Below are 18,510 nucleotides of genomic sequence, written 5' to 3'. Positions count from 1 at the left end.
TATCTGACATGCTGTCTGTAAAGTGAAATTCTATGCTGTACTTCATTTCAACACTTGAGCCAGGGATTTGGTGATAATAGTATTGAGATTGTTTTTGGGGGTGAAGTAACTGGTTCACCCGATAGCCCACCCCTCTCCTGCGCAGTGTGAAATACCTGCTACTTCCAGGTATGGGGGATCATGTGACTTACCCCCTCCTATCTACCAATCAGTGCAAAAAGAAGATGACACTGATCTAACGCAGGGTGTTATTCTCAGGTCTGTGGTAGAACAAAAGAATGGTGTGTATGCGTGTGTGTATATACTATATATAATGTATATAATGTATATACTATAATATATATATATATATATATATATATATATATATATATATATATATATATATATATATATATATATATATAGTGTGTAAAAACATATATATATCATACCTGCCAACTGTCCCATTTTTCCCGGGACAATCCCGGCAAATAGGAGCCTGTCCCGGGTATTTTAACATTAACATTGTAAATCATTTTAAAAAAAAAAATTTTTTTTTTTTTAAATTTTGTGCCACACAGTGTCGCTCTCACCCCAGCTAGGAGTTGTAGTTCTGGCAGCAGGTTGTCTCTCTCTCTCTCTCTGTGCCCACTCACTCTTCCCGCCTGTCGCAAATTTAACGTCCACAGACCTGTTGCCAGCAGGTGGTGCTGTGGAGCAGAGCGCGGGATCAGAGGCTGTCAGGGCGTGCAGGAGAGAGGAGTGTGTGTGGAGTGTGTGCGTGACCGACCGCGTGTGAGTAACCCCCCCCCCCCCAGGAGAGCAGCGGCGGGGAGCGGCGCTCGAACCCCGACCCCCCCCCCCCAGAAGCGAGCGGCGAGCGGGTCGGTAACCCCCCCCCTCTCTTGTTGCGGGTGGCGAGCGGAACAGTAAACCCCCCCCCCTTTTTGCGGCGGGCGGCGAGTGGTGCGGACCCCCCCCCCCCCCAGACAGAGAGGGAGCAGAGGAGACTAGCGAGCAAAGGCTGACCGGGAAGTGACAGAGGGAGGCGGGTGCAGAGCGGAGACTGACCGTCTGAGGGAAAAAAAAAAAAAAAAACAGCCAGGAACTGCTAGAGTCAGACTTAAAGGGACATACACTAGGTAAGTAAGACTGGTGACTGAGATTGTACACTGACTGAGGGTGTAGTGTAGTACCTGAGTATCTGTGAGTATCTGTGAGTACCTGAGTATCTGTGAGTATCTGTGAGTACCTGAGTATCTGTGAGTACCTGAGTACCTGTGAGTATCTGTGAGTACCTGTGAGTACCTGTGAGTACCTGTGAGTACCTGTGAGTACCTGTGAGTACCTGAGTATCTGTGAGTACCTGAGTATCTGTGAGTACCTGTGAGTATCTGTGAGTACCTGAGTACCTGTGAGTATCTGTGAGTACCTGTGAGTACCTGTGAGTACCTGAGTATCTGTGAGTACCTGAGTATCTGTGAGTACCTGTGAGTATCTGTGAGTACCTGTGAGTACCTGAGTACCTGTGAGTATCTGTGAGTACCTGTGAGTATCTGTGAGTACCTGAGTATCTGTGAGTACCTGAGTATCTGTGAGTACCTGAGTATCTGTGAGTACCTGAGTATCTGTGAGTATCTGTGAGTACCTGTGAGTATCTGTGAGTACCTGTGAGTACCTGAGTACCTGTGAGTACCTGAGTACCTGTGAGTACCTGAGTACCTGTGAGTACCTGAGTATCTGTGAGTACCTGTTGCTACCTGAGTGTCTGGGAGTACCTATCACTACCTGAGTGTTTTGCGTCTGACCGGGCTGTGCGACTGAGCGTTGTGCGTCTGACCGGGCGGTGCGACTGAGCGTTGTGCATCTGACCGGGCGGTGTGACTGAGCGTTGTGCGTCTGACCGGCTGTGCGACTCAGTGTTTTGCGTCTGACCGGGCTGTGCGACTCAGTGTTGTGCGTCTGACCGGGCTGTGCGACTCAGTGTTGTGCGTCTGACCGGGCTGTGCGACTGAGTGTTGTGCGTCTGACCGGGCTGTGCGACTGAGAGTTGTGCGTCTGACCGGGCTGTGCGACTGAGCGTTGTGCGTCTGACCGGGCTGTGCGACTCAGTGTTGTGCGTCTGACCGGGCTGTGCGACTCAGTGTTGTGCGTCTGACCGGGCTGTGCGACTCAGTGTTGTGCGTCTGACCGGGCTGTGCGACTCAGTGTTGTGCGTCTGACCGGGCTGTGCGACTCAGTGTTGTGCGTCTGACCGGGCTGTGCGACTCAGTGTTGTGCGTCTGACCGGGCTGTGCGACTCGGTGTTGTGCGTCTGACCGGGCTGTGCGACTCGGTGTTGTGCGTCTGACCGGGCTGTGCGACTCGGTGTTGTGCGTCTGACCGGGCTGTGCGACTCGGTGTTGTGCGTCTGACCGGGCTGTGCCACTGAGCGTTGTGCGTCTGACCGGGCTGTGCCACTGAGCGTTGTGCGTCTGACCGGGCTGTGCGACTCAGCGTTGTGCGTCTGACCGGGCTGTGCGACTCAGCGTTGTGCGTCTGACCGGGCTGTGCGACTCAGCGTTGTGCGTCTGACCGGGCTGTGCGACTCAGTGTTGTGCGTCTGACCGGGCTGTGCGACTCGGTGTTGTGCGTCTGACCGGGCTGTGCGACTCGGTGTTGTGCGTCTGACCGGGCTGTGCGACTCGGTGTTGTGCGTTTGACCGGGCTGTGCGACTCGGTGTTGTGCGTCTGACCGGGCTGTGCGACTCGGTGTTGTGCGTCTGACCGGGCTGTGCGACTCGGTGTTGTGCGTCTGACCGGGCTGTGCGACTCGGTGTTGTGCGTCTGACCGCGCTGTGCGACTCTGTGTTGTGCGTCTGACCGCGCTGTGCGACTTAGTGTTGTGCGTCTGACCGGGCTGTGCGACTTAGTGTTGTGCGTCTGACCGGGCTGTGCGACTTAGTGTTGTGCGTCTGACCGGGCTGTGCGACTTAGTGTTGTGCGTCTGACCGGGCTGTGCGACTTAGTGTTGTGCGTCTGACCGGGCTGTGCGACTCAGCGTTGTGCGTCTGACCGGGCTGTGCGACTCAGCGTTGTGCGTCTGACCGGGCTGTGCGACTCAGTGTTGTGCGTCTGACCGGGCTGTGCGACTCAGTGTTGTGCGTCTGACCGGGCTGTGCGACTGAGCGTTGTGCGTCTGACCGGGCTGTGCCACTGAGCGTTGTGCGTCTGACCGGGCTGTGCGACTCAGCGTTGTGCGTCTGACCGGGCTGTGCGACTCAGTGCTGTGCGTCTGACCGGGCTGTGCGACTCAGTGTTGTGCGTCTGACCGGGCTGTGCGACTTAGTGTTGTGCGTCTGACCGGGCTGTGCGACTTAGTGTTGTGCGTCTGACCGGGCTGTGCGACTTAGTGTTGTGCGTCTGACCGGGCTGTGCGACTTAGTGTTGTGCGTCTGACCGGGCTGTGCGACTTAGTGTTGTGCGTCTGACCGGGCTGTGCGACTCAGCGTTGTGCGTCTGACCGGGCTGTGAGATTGTGAGTGTTGGGTGACTGACCGGTGTCAAGTGAGTGAAGCGGAATACCAGAGGGTGAGAAGGTAGCGTTAGGAAGCCAGGAAATAGCCACATAGGATAGACTTAAATCGCTGAATCCCCATTAGATTAGAGTCCGGTCAGACTCAGCGTTGTGCGTCTGACCGGGCTGTGCGACTCAGTGTTGTGCGTCTGACCGGGCTGTGCGACTCAGTGTTGTGCGTCTGACCGGGCTGTGCGACTCAGTGTTGTGCGTCTGACCGGGCTGTGCGACTGAGCGTTGTGCGTCTGACCGGGCTGTGCCACTGAGCGTTGTGCGTCTGACCGGGCTGTGCGACTCAGCGTTGTGCGTCTGACCGGGCTGTGCGACTCAGTGCTGTGCGTCTGACCGGGCTGTGCGACTCAGTGTTGTGCGTCTGACCGGGCTGTGCGACTCAGTGTTGTGCGTCTGACCGGGCTGTGCGACTTAGTGTTGTGCGTCTGACCGGGCTGTGCGACTTAGTGTTGTGCGTCTGACCGGGCTGTGCGACTTAGTGTTGTGCGTCTGACCGGGCTGTGCGACTTAGTGTTGTGCGTCTGACCGGGCTGTGCGACTTAGTGTTGTGCGTCTGACCGGGCTGTGCGACTCAGCGTTGTGCGTCTGACCGGGCTGTGAGATTGTGAGTGTTGGGTGACTGACCGGTGTCAAGTGAGTGAAGCGGAATACCAGAGGGTGAGAAGGTAGCGTTAGGAAGCCAGGAAATAGCCACATAGGATAGACTTAAATCGCTGAATCCCCATTAGATTAGATAGTAGGTACAATGCCCGGCGGGTGTGGAGATGCGACTCGGTGTACATCTTGTGATATGTATGCGTTCCTCGGTCATGCGATCGAGGGCGAATACAAATGCGCAAAATGTGAGCACGTTGTTTCCCTGGAAGCTCAGGTCCTGAATCTAGGGAAGCAGCTGGCAACACTGAGACGAATGTCCATACCGGAGGAGAGCCAGGATTGTACCAATCAATCAGGTGCAGGCAGGGGTCTGCACAGGGGTGGGTGGAGTATCGGAGGTGCAGGCATCAGAGCAGAGTAGAGGGGTGACAGTTAGGAGGGGTAGAAGGGAACAAGGCAAGGAGGCTGATCCTGGGCTGGAGCACCCCAATAGATACGCCCCGTTGTGTGATGTTGGAGAAAACAGTCAGGGACCAGCATTGCTGGAGCAGAGCGACGCCCCTAGCTGCCAGGGGAAGAACTCCTCCAGTGAGGCCGGGAGAAAGGGAAAGGAAAGACAGGTGCTGGTGGTAGGGGACTCAATTATTAGAAGGACAGACAGTGTAATCTGTGACAAAGACCGTGTGCGCCGAACAGTCTGTTGTTTGCCGGGCGCTCGGGTTCGGCACATCGCGGATCGGGTGAACAGATTATTGGGTGGGGCTGGGGAAGACCCAGCTGTCATGGTACACGTGGGTACCAATGACATAGGCAGAGGAAGACGGAGAGTCCTAAACGATTTCAGGGACTTAGGCGCTAAGTTGAGGACTAGGACCTCCAAGGTAGTATTTTCCGAAATACTACCTGTACCTCGAGCCACACCAGAGAGGCAGCGGGAGATTAGGGAAGTTAACGAGTGGCTGAGGAGCTGGTGTAGTAAGGAGGGTTTCGGGTTCCTGGAGAACTGGGCCGACTTCTCAGTCGGTCACCGGCTCTTTGGTAGGGACGGATTGCACCTAAATGGGGTGGGTGCAGCCGTACTGGGTGAGAGGATGGCCAAAAAGTTAGAGGGGCTTTTAAACTAGGGAATGGGGGGGAGGGTACAGATGTAGAATTAGCCAGTGGAAAGCAAGTTTCAGAGGGCAGAAATGGGGGCATTAGCAGTAGGGTGTTCGGAGCTCCTATACCCAGGGTGGGTACGGGGAAAAATCAAGAGAGCAGCCTAAAAACATCAAAATTACGAGGCTTATATACCAATGCCAGAAGCCTGGCCAACAAGATGGGAGAGCTGGAGCTGCTGATGTTTGAGGAGGACTTAGATTTTGTGGGGATAACTGAGACTTGGTTTGACAGCTCTCATGACTGGATGGCGACCATTCAGGGGTATTCCCTTTATCGCAGAGATAGAGAGGGTAAAAAAGGGGGAGGGGTATGTTTGTATATTAAGAACAGTATACAGGTAAATATGAGGGATGATATTAATAATGGAGCTATGGACGAGGCAGAATCCCTATGGGTAGAGCTTCAAAGGAAAGGCACGGTGGGGAAGGTAATATTGGGCGTATGCTATAGGCCCCCCAACCAGAGTGAGGAGGGTGAGGTGGACCTCATGTTACAGATAGGATTGGCAGCAAGGATGGGAAATGTCATTATAATGGGGGACTTTAATTATCCTGATATAGACTGGGCAGAAGGAACCGCGCATTCAGCCAAGGCTCGGCAGTTCCTAAATGTTTTGCAGGACAATTTCATGGGTCAGATGGTGAATGCACCGACAAGAAACAATGCGGTACTTGACCTACTGATTACCAACAATGCAGACCTGCTCACGGATATAGAAATACGGGACAACTTAGGGAACAGTGACCATAGGTCAATTGGTTTCAGTATTAATTACAGTAATAGGAAACACAAGGGTAATATAAGGACACTGAATTTCAAAAGAGCCAATTTCCCTAAACTGCGCTCGCTGCTAGAAAATATCAAATGGGATAGAACCCTGGGAACAAAGAACACGGAGGAAAAATGGGAGTGCTTCAAGAGCATACTTAACAAGGGGGTGGGCCAGTGCATTCCACTGGGAAATAAATTTAAAAGAGCAAAACTAAACCCTGGGTGGCTAAACTCCAACATAAAAATGTATATTAGAGCTAAAGAAAAGGCCTTCAAAAAATACAAGACTGAGGGGTCATTGGCAGCATTTAAGCACTACAAAGCGTGTAATAAGAAATGTAAAGATGAAATCAGGGCGGCTAAAATAGAACACAAGAGACATATAGCGGAGGAGAGTAAAAAGAACCCCAAGAAATTCTTTAAGTATATAAACAGTAAGAAAGCGAGGCCAGAACACATTGGCCCCATAAAAGATGATAAAGGAAAAATGGCCACTGAGGACAGAGAAAAGGCGGAAGTGTTAAATAATTTCTTTTCTTCAGTCTTCACAAAGGAATCGGGGGGCTACATGAACCCCGCTTGTAAGGCCGAACTAAATAATACACCTCAGGAAGTGCCGCCATGGCTAACAGAGGATAGACTTAGAGCTAAACTAGAGAAACTTAACATAAATAAATCCCCGGGACCGGATGGCTTGCACCCAAGGGTTCTGAATGAGCTCAGTCAGGTGATTGCCAGACCATTATTCTTGATCTTTAAGGATAGTTTACAGACAGGTATGGTGCCAGCTGATTGGAAAAAAGCCAACGTGGTACCAATATTTAAAAAGGGGCCGAGATATATCCCGGGTAACTATAGGCCGGTCAGCCTAACATCTGTAGTCTGCAAAATTTTGGAGGGGATGATAAGGGACCACATACAAGACTTTAGTAATGAAAACGGTATTATAAGTAGTAATCAGCATGGATTCATGAAAAATCGTTCATGCCAAACCAATCTATTAACCTTCTACGATGAAGTGAGCTGCCACTTAGATAAAGGTAAGCCGGTGGATGTGGTGTATCTGGACTTTGCAAAGGCCTTTGACACCGTTCCCCACAAACGATTACTGTACAAACTAAGGAAGGTAGGTATGGACCATAGGGTGAGTACCTGGATAGAGAACTGGCTCCAGGGGAGAGTACAGAGGGTGGTGATTAATGGGGAGTACTCGGATTGGGCGGGTGTGGAAAGTGGGGTCCCCCAGGGTTCTGTCCTGGGACCAATCCTGTTTAATTTATTCATAAATGATCTAGAGGAGGGGATATCTAGTACAATCTCAGTATTTGCAGATGATACTAAATTAGGCATGCCAATATCTTCTATGCAGGATGTGGAAATCTTGCAAGCAGACCTGAACAAAATAACGGGGTGGGCAACTACATGGCAGATGAGATTTAATGTAGAAAAATGTAAAGTAATGCACTTGGGGGCCAGAAACCAGAAAGCAAGCTACTCACTAGGGGGGGAACCTCTGGGTGAGTCTAGGATGGAAAGGGACCTGGGGGTACTGGTAGACAACAGGCTTGGAAGTGGCATGCAATGCCAAGCTGCTGCAAGCAAAGCCAACAGAATACTGGGTTGTATAAAAAAGGGGATTCACTCCAGAAATAAAGAGATTATTCTTCCACTCTACAAGACTCTGGTCCGGCCACATCTGGAGTATGCTGTCCAGTTCTGGGCACCGGTCCTCAGGAAGGATGTGCTGGAACTGGAGAAAGTCCAGAGAAGGGCAACAAAAATAATTAGGGGAATGGAGGACATCGGCTATGAGGAAAGACTACAAGCACTGAACCTATTCTCTCTGGAGAAGAGACGCTTGAGGGGGGATATGATATCAATGTACAAATACTGTACTGGCGACCCGAGCATAAGGAACAAACTATTTAGAGTAAGGGAATACAATAAGACACGTGGCCACTCACTAAAACTAGAGGAAAGGCGGTTTAACCTTAAAGTGCGTAAGGGGTTCTTCACTGTAAGAGCGGTAAGGATGTGGAATTCTCTTCCGCAAGCAGTCGTATCAGCGGGGAGCATTGATAGTTTCAAAAAACTATTGGATGGACACCTTAAAGACCACAACATACAGGGGTATACAATGTACGGTTAAAAGCAAACACACACACATAGGTTGAACTGGATGGACTTGTGTCTTTTTTCAGCCTCACTAACTATGTAACTATGTAACTATGTAACTATGTAACGTGTCACCGAAGGCAGGGTGTCAGCATGGTGCACTTTCCAAAATCCGCCAGCAGGGGGAGGCAGAGCACCTTTCCGACAAGCTGGAGGCCTCACACTCCATTAATTACTACTATCAATAATGTTTTTTTTATAGATATAATTTATACACCTGTTAATTGATACATACATACATATATATATATATATATATATATATATATAGTTTTCTAGCTCTAGATAAATGTGTGTACATATCCGTGTATGTGTGTGCATATATATATATACATATATATATATATATATATATATATATACAGTGGGTACGGAAAGTATTCAGACCCCCTTAAATTTTTCACTCTTTGTTATATTGCAGCCATTTGCTAAAATCATTTAAGTTCATTCTTCTTCCTCATGAATGTACACATAGCAACCCATACTAACAGAAAAACACAGAATTGTTGACATTGTTGCAGATTTAATAAAAAAGAAAAACTGAAATATCACATGGTCCTAAGTATTCAGACCCTTTGCTGTGACACTCATATATTTAACTCAGGTGCTTTCCATTTCTTCTGATCATCCTTGAGATGGTTCTACACCTTCATTTGCGTCCAGCTGTGTTTGATTATACTGATTGGACTTGATTAGGAAAGCCACACACCTGTCTATATAAGACCTTCCAGATCACAATGCATGTCAGAGCAAATGAGAATCATGAGGTCAAAGGAACTGCCTGAAGAGCTCAGAGACAGAATTGTGGCAAGGCACAGATCTGGCCAAGGTTACAAAAAGATTTCTGCTGCACTTAAGGTTCCTAAGAGCACAGTGGCCTCCATAATCCTCAAATGGAAGACGTTTGGGACGACCAGAACCCTTCCTAGAGCTGGCCGTCCGGCCAAACTGAGCTATCGGGGGAGAAGAGCCTTGGTGAGAGAGGTAAAGAAGAACCCAAAGATCACTGTGGCTGAGCTCCAGAGATGCAGTCAGGAGATGGGAGAAAGTTGTAGAAAGTCAACCATCACTGCAGCCCTCCACCAGTTGGGGCTTTATGGCAGAGTGGCCCGACGGAAGCCTCTCTTCAATGTAAGACACATAAAAGCCTGCATGGAGTTTGCTAAAAAAAAAACACCTGAAGGACTCCAAGATGGTGAGAAATAAGATTCTCTGGTCTGATGAGACCAAAATAGAACTTTTTGGCCTTAATTCTAAGCGGTATGTGTGGAGAAAACCAGGCACTGCTCATCACCTGTCCAATACAGTCCCAACAGTGAAGCATGGTGGTGGCAGCATCATGCTGTGGGGGTATTTTTCAGCTGCAGGGACAGGACGACTGGTTGCAATCGAGGGAAAGATGAATGCGGCCAAGTACAGGGATATCCTGGACAAAAACCTTCTCCAGAGTGCTCTGGACCTCAGACTGGGCCGAAGGTTTACCTTCCAACAAGACAATGACCCTAAGCACACAGCTAAAATAACGAAGGAGTGGCTTCACAACAACTCCGTGACTGTTCTTGAATGGCCCAGCCAGGGCCCTGACTTAAACCCAATTGAGCATCTCTGGAGAGACCTAAAATGGCTGACCACCAACGTTTACCATCCAACCTGACAGAACTGGAGAGGATCTGCAAGGAGGAATGGCAGAGGATCCCCAAATCCAGGTGTGAAAGACTTGTTGCATCTTTCCCAAAAAGACTCCTGGCTGTATTAGATCAAAAGGGGGCTTCTACTAAATACTGAGCAAAGGGTCTGAATACTTAGGACCATGTGATATTTCAGTTTTTCTTTTTTAATAAATCTGCAACAATGTCAACAATTCTGTGTTTTTCTGTCAGTATGGGGAGCTATGTGTACATTCATGATGAAGAAGAATGAACTTAAATGATTTTAGCAAATGGCTGCAATATAACAAAGAGTGAAAAATTTAAGGGGGTCTGAATACTTTCCGTACCCACTGTATATATTGCTCAAAAAAATGAAAACAGACCTCAATCCTCAATGGGAAAAATCTCATGCTGGATATCTATACTGGTATGGACTTGGTATGTGTTAGGATGGTATGGACTGGGTAATGTGTTAGGATCTATACTGGTGTGAACTGGGTAATGTGTTAGGATCTATACTGGTGTGAACTGGGTAATGTGTTAGGATCTATACTGGTATGGACTGGGTAATGTGTAGGATGATATGGACTGGGTAATGTGTTAGAATCTATACTGGTATGGACTGGGTAATGTGTTAGAATCTATACTGGTATGGACTGGGTAATGTGTTAGGAAGGAAAGGATGCCACATTGTTTTATGTAAATGAAAATTATCACCCTACGGAGGGCTGAATTCAAAGACTGGTGAATAAAGTGTGAAATGTGCTCAGGTGTGACCATACAAAAAATGGAATATGTAAATCTAAATAAAGTGTTAGGTGTAAATAAGTACAATAAAACCTAATTATACCAGATAGTATAATCGTACTTATTACACTTTGTACTTTATTTATATGTACATATTCCATTTTTTTGTATGGTCACACCTGAGCACATTTCACACTTTAGAATTGCAGGGAATTGTGATGAGAATTTTAAACTTTAGGCAGAAGTAGTGCAGTAGAATGGGAGAATTATTCCAACTCTGCTACTTTGGCCTCAAGTTTTCAATTCCCTTTTCAATTTCCTGTAATTCTCTCTTTATGAAGTAAACCCTATAATCTGATAAATAGGCGGAGATTAATTATGCGGATTGGGCAGAGCTTCAGGGAAGTGGGTGTGGTAAGTAATTGATAGCTGTGCTGCAAAGTGTCCCTGGAATTTTTTTTCAAACGTTGGCAACTATGATATATATATATATATATATATATATATATATATATATATATATATATATATATATGTTTCTTTCACAGAAAATAGGTGCAGGAACTCAACTACGACCTCCCAACCCCCCTCCTTCCAAACCACAATAAATGCTGGGTGTGGTCAAATTTCCATAACAGTGGGAGGGTCTTAACCACTCAAGCCCCGGAAGATTTTACCCCCTTCCTGACCAGGGCCTATTTTGCGCTTCGGCACTGCGTGATTTTAACTGACAATTGCGCGGTCGTGCAACGCTGTACCCAAATGAAATTGATGTCCTTTTTTTCCCACAAACAGAGCTTTCTTTTGGTGGTATTTGATCACCTGTGCGATTTTTTGATCCTGCGCTATAAACAAAAAAAGAGTGACAATTTTGCAAAAATAACAATATTTTTCACATTTTTTTATATGAAATTCCCCCCCAAAAAAATGTAAAAATCTAATTTTTTTTAACATTTTAGGACAATTTGTTTTATGCTACATATGTTTGGTAAAAAAAAAAAAAAAAAAAAAAAAAAAAAAAAAATCGCAAAAAGCGTACTTTGATTGGTTTGCGCAAAAGTTATTGCGTTTAATAACTAAGGGGAAGATTTTTGTCATTTTTATTGTTTTTTTTTTTAACGAGTAATGGCGATCTGCGATTTTTTTTGCGGGACTGCGACATTGCGGCGGACAGATCGGACCCTTGACTGACATTTTTGACACTTTTGGGGGTACCAGTGACATTACTGCAGTAATCAGTTCTATACATATGCACTGTTACTGTAAAAATGACACTGGGAGGGAAGGGGTTAACTTTATTGGAGAGGGAGGGGTTAAGTGTGTCCCTAGGGGCGTGCTTCTAACTGTGATTGGATGTGGCTGTGTGTGTAACAGCACAGATCAACGGTCCTACATAGCAGGACCGAGTGATCTGTGCTTTTACACAGGGAAGAATGACAGACGGCTTTGTTAACATTAGCCGCCTGCCTTTCTCCCTCTCCACCCGACGATCGCGAGTAATCACACGCGGGCTTCCTAGTGAACGAGCGGGGGCGCGCCTCCGGCGGCGCGCGCTCGCCCCCTATTGGCTCCCAGGCTAGTGATGTACCGGTACGTCACTTTGCCTGGGAGGGGCTGACCGCCGCCGTATATAGTCGGGCGGCGGTCGACAAGTGGTTAAAGGGGCATTAAATATCAGGAGTGCATTATATACAGAGTGCAGGGGGGGGGGGGAGTTACACACAGAGTGCAGAGTTCTGGGTGCCTTACATAAAGAGTTCAGGGGTGCGCTGCTTACAGAGTGCAAAGTTCAGCCTTCTTTCAGAGCTGCTTACCGCTGTATCCCCCATCCACATCTCACTTTCACCCCTCTTCAGCTCTGATCTGTGCATGCAATTCCACAGCACTCTTTCAGGGTGTCTCATTAAAATTTGGACTAAACTGTCTGATAGGCGATACTCTAAGTCAGTTCTCTAACTCATTCTCCTACATAATTTACATTTCAACTTGAGCTGCTGGGCTTTGTAAACATTAACAACATGCTTTCTAAATCATGTAAATATACAGAGCAAAATATAAAAATAGAAGACAACAAGAGATTAATATCCAACATATTATATTTACCAACAGTGGAAACGGGTCAATCTGACCATAGTAAAAAATATAGAAAATATAAACTAAACAAGTACAGAGATGTATAGTAACAAAGTAGAACTACTTAAGTACTGTACTTAAGTACCGAAATGCGGTATCTGTACTTTCCTAGAGTAGAATTTTTTTCTCCTACTTCTACTTTTACTTCACTACATTTTTCCGATGATTTCAATACTTCTACTCAAGTATTTTTTTTTTTGTGCTGCATAGTTACTCGTTACTTTTAAAAAAATTACCACTGCCAGAACAGTAGATGGCAGGTTGCATAAAGCTCAAAAAAATGTGTATAATGTCATTTGTAAATCAGCGCATACGAAAATAAAGGCTGTGTATAATAAAAGCTGCTATACCAAATCTTTCCAATAAAAAGAAAATATGAAACAAACAAATAAATGGTGCTACAGCGCTTAAAGTGCATCAAGAAACTACTAACAAACACAGGTTAATCATTTGAATAAATCATTTGAAATAATAAAAAACAATATGATGTTCAAACTTTTGACTTCTTTCTTTAATAACTACATAACACAGTACTTGTACTTCTACTTTCAGTACTTGAGTAGAATTTTTTTTTCAAAACTACTGGTACTTTTTACTTTTAGTACTTAAGTAGCAAATTTTTTGAAAAAACTACTTGCAATACTTAAGTAAAAAAAATGTTGAATACTTTAGTACTTCTACTTAAGTAACTTTTTCTGCGAGCACTTCCACTTCTACTCAAGTCACTTTTTGATTGAGCACTTGTACTTTTACTCAAGTAGAAATTTTGAGTACTTTATACAAGTCTGTGTACATTATACCTAAAAGAAACTTGTGTTAAAAGAAATACATTGGTTAAAAATTGCTAACCCTCCTTTTGAAAATGTTAAAAATACACAAACCAGTAGAGCGCACTACAAGGTCCAGCTTTCTCAAGTAGTCAATCAAATGGTGCCAAAAATGTTATGGACAAGGGCCAATTCCACATAACAATGGTCCTCCAGCTTGTCAAGTGGATCCGGGAAGATCTAAGAAACTCAAACAACAAGAAGATAGCAGCGCAGGGTCCTCATTAGTATTAATAAATAAATGTATTCAACAATAAAAATAGTACACTTAGTGTCGGTTCACACTACCGACCTGTGAAGTTGTGTGCACCGCGACTTCGGCGCGACTTGCACGGACTTCATATAATGAATGTCAATGCAAGTCACTCCGATGTCGCCCCGAAGTAGTACAGGAACTATTTTCTAAGTCGGAGCGACTTGAGTCGCTCCTATTAGAACGGTTCCCGTAGCACTGCATGGACCGCGACTTGTCAGACTGACCAGTCGCCTGACAAGTCGCGGTAGTGTGAATGGGCACTTACAAGTTAAAATCTTGACATCCAGCATAGGTAGTAAATTAAACCACCGCAGAGCTGTCAGTGCATGTCACCAGTGTATAACTGCTAGCTGCCAAAGAAAAGATCTGATTCTGCCAGCTGTCCATGCTCGGTGTCCTGCATTCTACCCTCTGCCTAGTGGAACCCCCTAGATGCTAGAGACAGATGAAGGAGAGGAGGGTAGGTCCACTTTAATGCAGGAAAGTTGGAATTTAAAGGCATAGTTCACCTTTACCAAAGAACTGCCTATGCAGATAAGGGGCACCTGTAGATAAAAACAAACTGCGCAGTTTTGACCAAAGTTAAATATTACCCTTGCTATAGGTATAGGCCGTTATGTACCACCTGAAGCCTGATTGGAAAACTCCCAAGATCACACCATCCCATTCTGCCTTGTTGCTAGGATGTTGCTATGAGACTCCTAGCACTTACAGTTCACCCCCAACATCACAACAGCGAGCTCCTTCTCTGATGCAAACCCTCACACATGTGCATTCTCTGCCCTGACACAGTAGCTTTGAGCTTTCTCCTGTGATGGTGGCCCAGGAGCCTCTACCAAAAATATGTAGCAGAAAACAAATTGGCCTAAAATGTTAAAAAATTTTGATTTTTACATTTTTTTTTGAGAATTTCATATAAAAAATTTGTAAAAAATATTGTTATTTTTTTAAAATTGTCACTCTTTTTTTGTTTATAGCGCAATAAGTAAAAATTGCACAGGTGATCAAATACCACCAAAAGAAAGCTCTGTTTGTGGGGGAAAAAAGGACGTCAATTTCATTTGGGTACAGCGTCACATGACCGCGTAATTGTCCATTAACGTCACACAGTGCCGAATCGCAAAATAGGCCCTGGTCTTTGAGCAGCCGAATCCTCCGGGGCTTAAGTGGTTAAGTGATGCTCTTTATTGGCTAAATTATTAAAGATGCAAGCAATTGGAATGTATTAAATCTCTTCCTCTGGCTTCATAGCTTTGTAGAGTGCAGCAGCAGCAGCACTCAGGCTCACACCATCCAGCAGTCTCAGCCTCCCCAGTAATGTACAAAAACTTATTTTTGGCGACAGGCGTCCCGCGATTGTTTGAGTGAGTGACGATCGCGGCAAAATCGTGCCGTGTTTGGGGTGCCATTGTAAGTTATGGGCGTTTTTAGGTTGACAAGTGACCAATGAAAAAAAATAAAAAACGTCTGTAATCCTCCAAAAAAGAAGCTCATGTACTTTTTTGAACGATGGGCGTTTTGCTTATGGCGACAGATGTGAACAGGGGCCATTGAAATGAATGGGATTTGTGTTGTGCGTTTTTAGAGCTGAGGCTTAGAGCACAAAATCGCCCAAAAACGCCAAGCTGTGAACAGAGCCGGATACACATGATGAGATTATCAGATGGATGATCGTCCGTTCTTTTTTTTTTTGCATGCTTATCTCATATCGACAATGAAGAGTTTACTAAAGTTACGAAAATTCTCGTTTGGCAAGATAAGAATTCAGAAGTGATGTAATGTGTTGTAGTGTTTGTCCTGTATTTTCAAATGACAACTGTACTGATTAAATGAAAATCGTACGATCTGGTATCGTACGAGAAATATTGTCGTGCTTGTCCAATCGGATAATATTGGATGAATTGTTGAGATTGGTTCTCGAAAGCTCTGTACTAATGATCAGATTATCGTATGATCGCTTCAAAAGCGGTATTTTTCATACGATTTTCTGATCATGTGTATGGGCCTTAAAGTGATTGTAAATTCTCAGTTTAAAAAAACAAAAACAAATAAAAAACATGTTATACTTACCTCCTCAGTGCAGTTGGATTTGCACTGAGTGGCCCGGATCCTCCTCTTCTCGGGTGCCTCTTCTGTGCTCCTGGCCCCTCCCTCTGACGAGTGCCCCCACAGCAAGTAGCTTGTTATGGGGGCACACGAGCCGAATAACAGCTCCCTGTATCTATTTAGACACTGAGCCACGACCCGACCCCACCCCCTCTCTCCTGGTTGGCTGACTGACTTTGATTGACGGCAGCAGGAGCCAATCGTGCTGCACTGCTGTCTCAGACAATGAGGAGGGGAGTCCAGGGCAGCTGAGACACTCCTGCAACATTGCTGGATAGAGACGGGCTTAGGTAAATATTAGGGGGGCTGCTGCAACAGAAGGTTTTTTTTTTTTATCCTAATGCATCGAATGCATTAAGATGAAAAAAACCTTCTGCCTTCACAATCCCTTTAAAGTTGTTGTAAAGCCTCAAGGTTTTTCACCATAATGCATTATTTTTCTTACCTGAGCCCAATCCGATCCAGCGATGTGCACCAGCGCAGCAGCTCCAGCCACTATCTCTCTTCTCATTGGACAGATTGATAGCAGCCAGAGCCATTGGCTCCTGCTGCTGTCAATCAAATCCGGTGACATAGGAGCAAGGTGGCGGGGCCAAGTCCCGCTGTCTGTGTCAATGGACACAACAGCAGGACTCACATGGGTGGCCCCAGGGAAAGCAGCTCTCTGTGGGGGCACCCGATGAAGAGGAGAGGCTTGGAGGACAAGCAGGGCACCCCAGAAAAAGAGGATCAGGGCTGCTCTGTGCAAAATTATTGAGCACAGCTGGTAAGTATAGGCACGTTTGTTATTTTTATAAAAAAAAAGAAAAAAAAAAAAAAGGTTTACAACCCCTTTAAAGCTGGATACACAATATACAATTTTTGTTGTTTTATTTCCTTTAGATTTACCATCAACTATGTAGTGCAAGGGCCTGCCTGACTGCATACAATTTGAAAGTGTTTAGGGTTGAATGCACATTATATGATTTTGGTTAATCTAAAGGAAAGTTGTACAGAAAAATTGTATAGTGTGTAGCCAGCTTAAAGGATAGCTGGGGAAAAAAATAGCAAATAAAGAAAGAATAATTTAGCATATACACTTGTGACACAAATCATATTGTAATTTAATGTTATTAAAATGACCTTTCCTTAATCTGCAGCTCCGTTATTTTCTGAAAATGCAATGCAATATGGCTACCTGGAGGCGTTCTGTACACATCCCCAGAAACATTATTTCCTGCTTGTGTGATTGGCTCACTGCATAGGTGTGCACCCCAAACACACATGCCTTTCTCTGCACTGGACAGTAAATGAATGGGAAGTGTACTGTGAGCGGCTTCCTGTTCATTCAACACAGTTTACTATGCTTTAATTATGAATGAACACAGTAAGTGATTGTGTTCATTTAGAAAAGGAAGGGGCTGGTAAATGACATATTGATTAGCCCCTTCCCCTGCTCTCCATCCTGAAACCCCCCCTTCCATAGCAGACAGTGGAGAGGAGAGGAGGGAAGCCAGCAGCACAGTGTTAGGGGGCACACAATCCAGGGTTAAGCCTGGGCAGAAGGGGGGAATCAGCACCACACAGAGTGATTAGGGTGTGCTCAGGCACACCCCCTGTGCACATCTGTGGCTGACTGATTTTCCCAGAAGTCTGCCTAAGATACAAGTCAGTTTTCAGGCATCCCCTGCAACATAAATATCATTTTTGGTGAGATACTCCCAATAATAACACGTCTAAAGGGATGCAGGCCCAGCAGATTTCTTCATTAGTGCCCTGCAGCTGCCACAGCTGGTTGATAATTATGAAACCACTCCCATTAGACCCACTCAGCACAGAGGAACAAACAATGATTTCTTCAGAATACCAAAAGGTAGGAATCTCCAACAAAGTTTGTTAAAATCCCTGCAATGTACATAGATCACCCAGAGGGGGAATGTTTTTTTCTCAACAAAAGTGGAGTTACGTTTTAATGTGGTTGTAAACCCCCCTCTGTAAGTTGTACCTTTAAGTAAGCCTATAATAAGGCTTTCCTATAGGTACTGTAAATATCTCCTAAACTTGCACTGTTTAGGAGATACTGTATAGTGCACCGATGACGTCATCGGCGCATACGCTCTGAAGGAACGGCCGCCCGTGCCGTAACCAGCGGCTCTTGCACAACCGTCCGCAGACCCGGAAGAAAAACAGGTGAAGATGGTTGCTGCCTCCAATGGTTGCTGCCTCCACCTGAAAGACAAACACATAATGAGCTAGTATGCTACTAGCTCATTATGAAATACTTACCTTAGAACGAAGCCCCGCAGTGCCGACCGCGCACCTCTCTCACAGGTGACATGTTCGGTCGCCCTTCTTCCGGGTTTGCGGCATCCGGCCATCTGATTGGCTGGAGCCGCGATGACGTCCCTCTCGCGCATACGCGCGGGAGCCAACGTTCACGGCACAAGGCTCTGAAGGAGTGGCCATTCCTACAGAGCATATGCGCCATTGATGTCACTGGCTGCATGCAAAGTAAATATCTCCTAAACGGTGCATGTTTAGGAGATATTTACAGTACCT

This window comes from Pelophylax lessonae (genome assembly GCF_965119305.1).
Source record: "Pelophylax lessonae genome assembly, chromosome: 13".
NCBI lineage: Eukaryota > Metazoa > Chordata > Amphibia > Anura > Ranidae > Pelophylax > Pelophylax lessonae.
The sequence above is the reverse complement of the archived record's forward strand: the minus strand, read 5'-3'. Positions refer to the sequence as shown.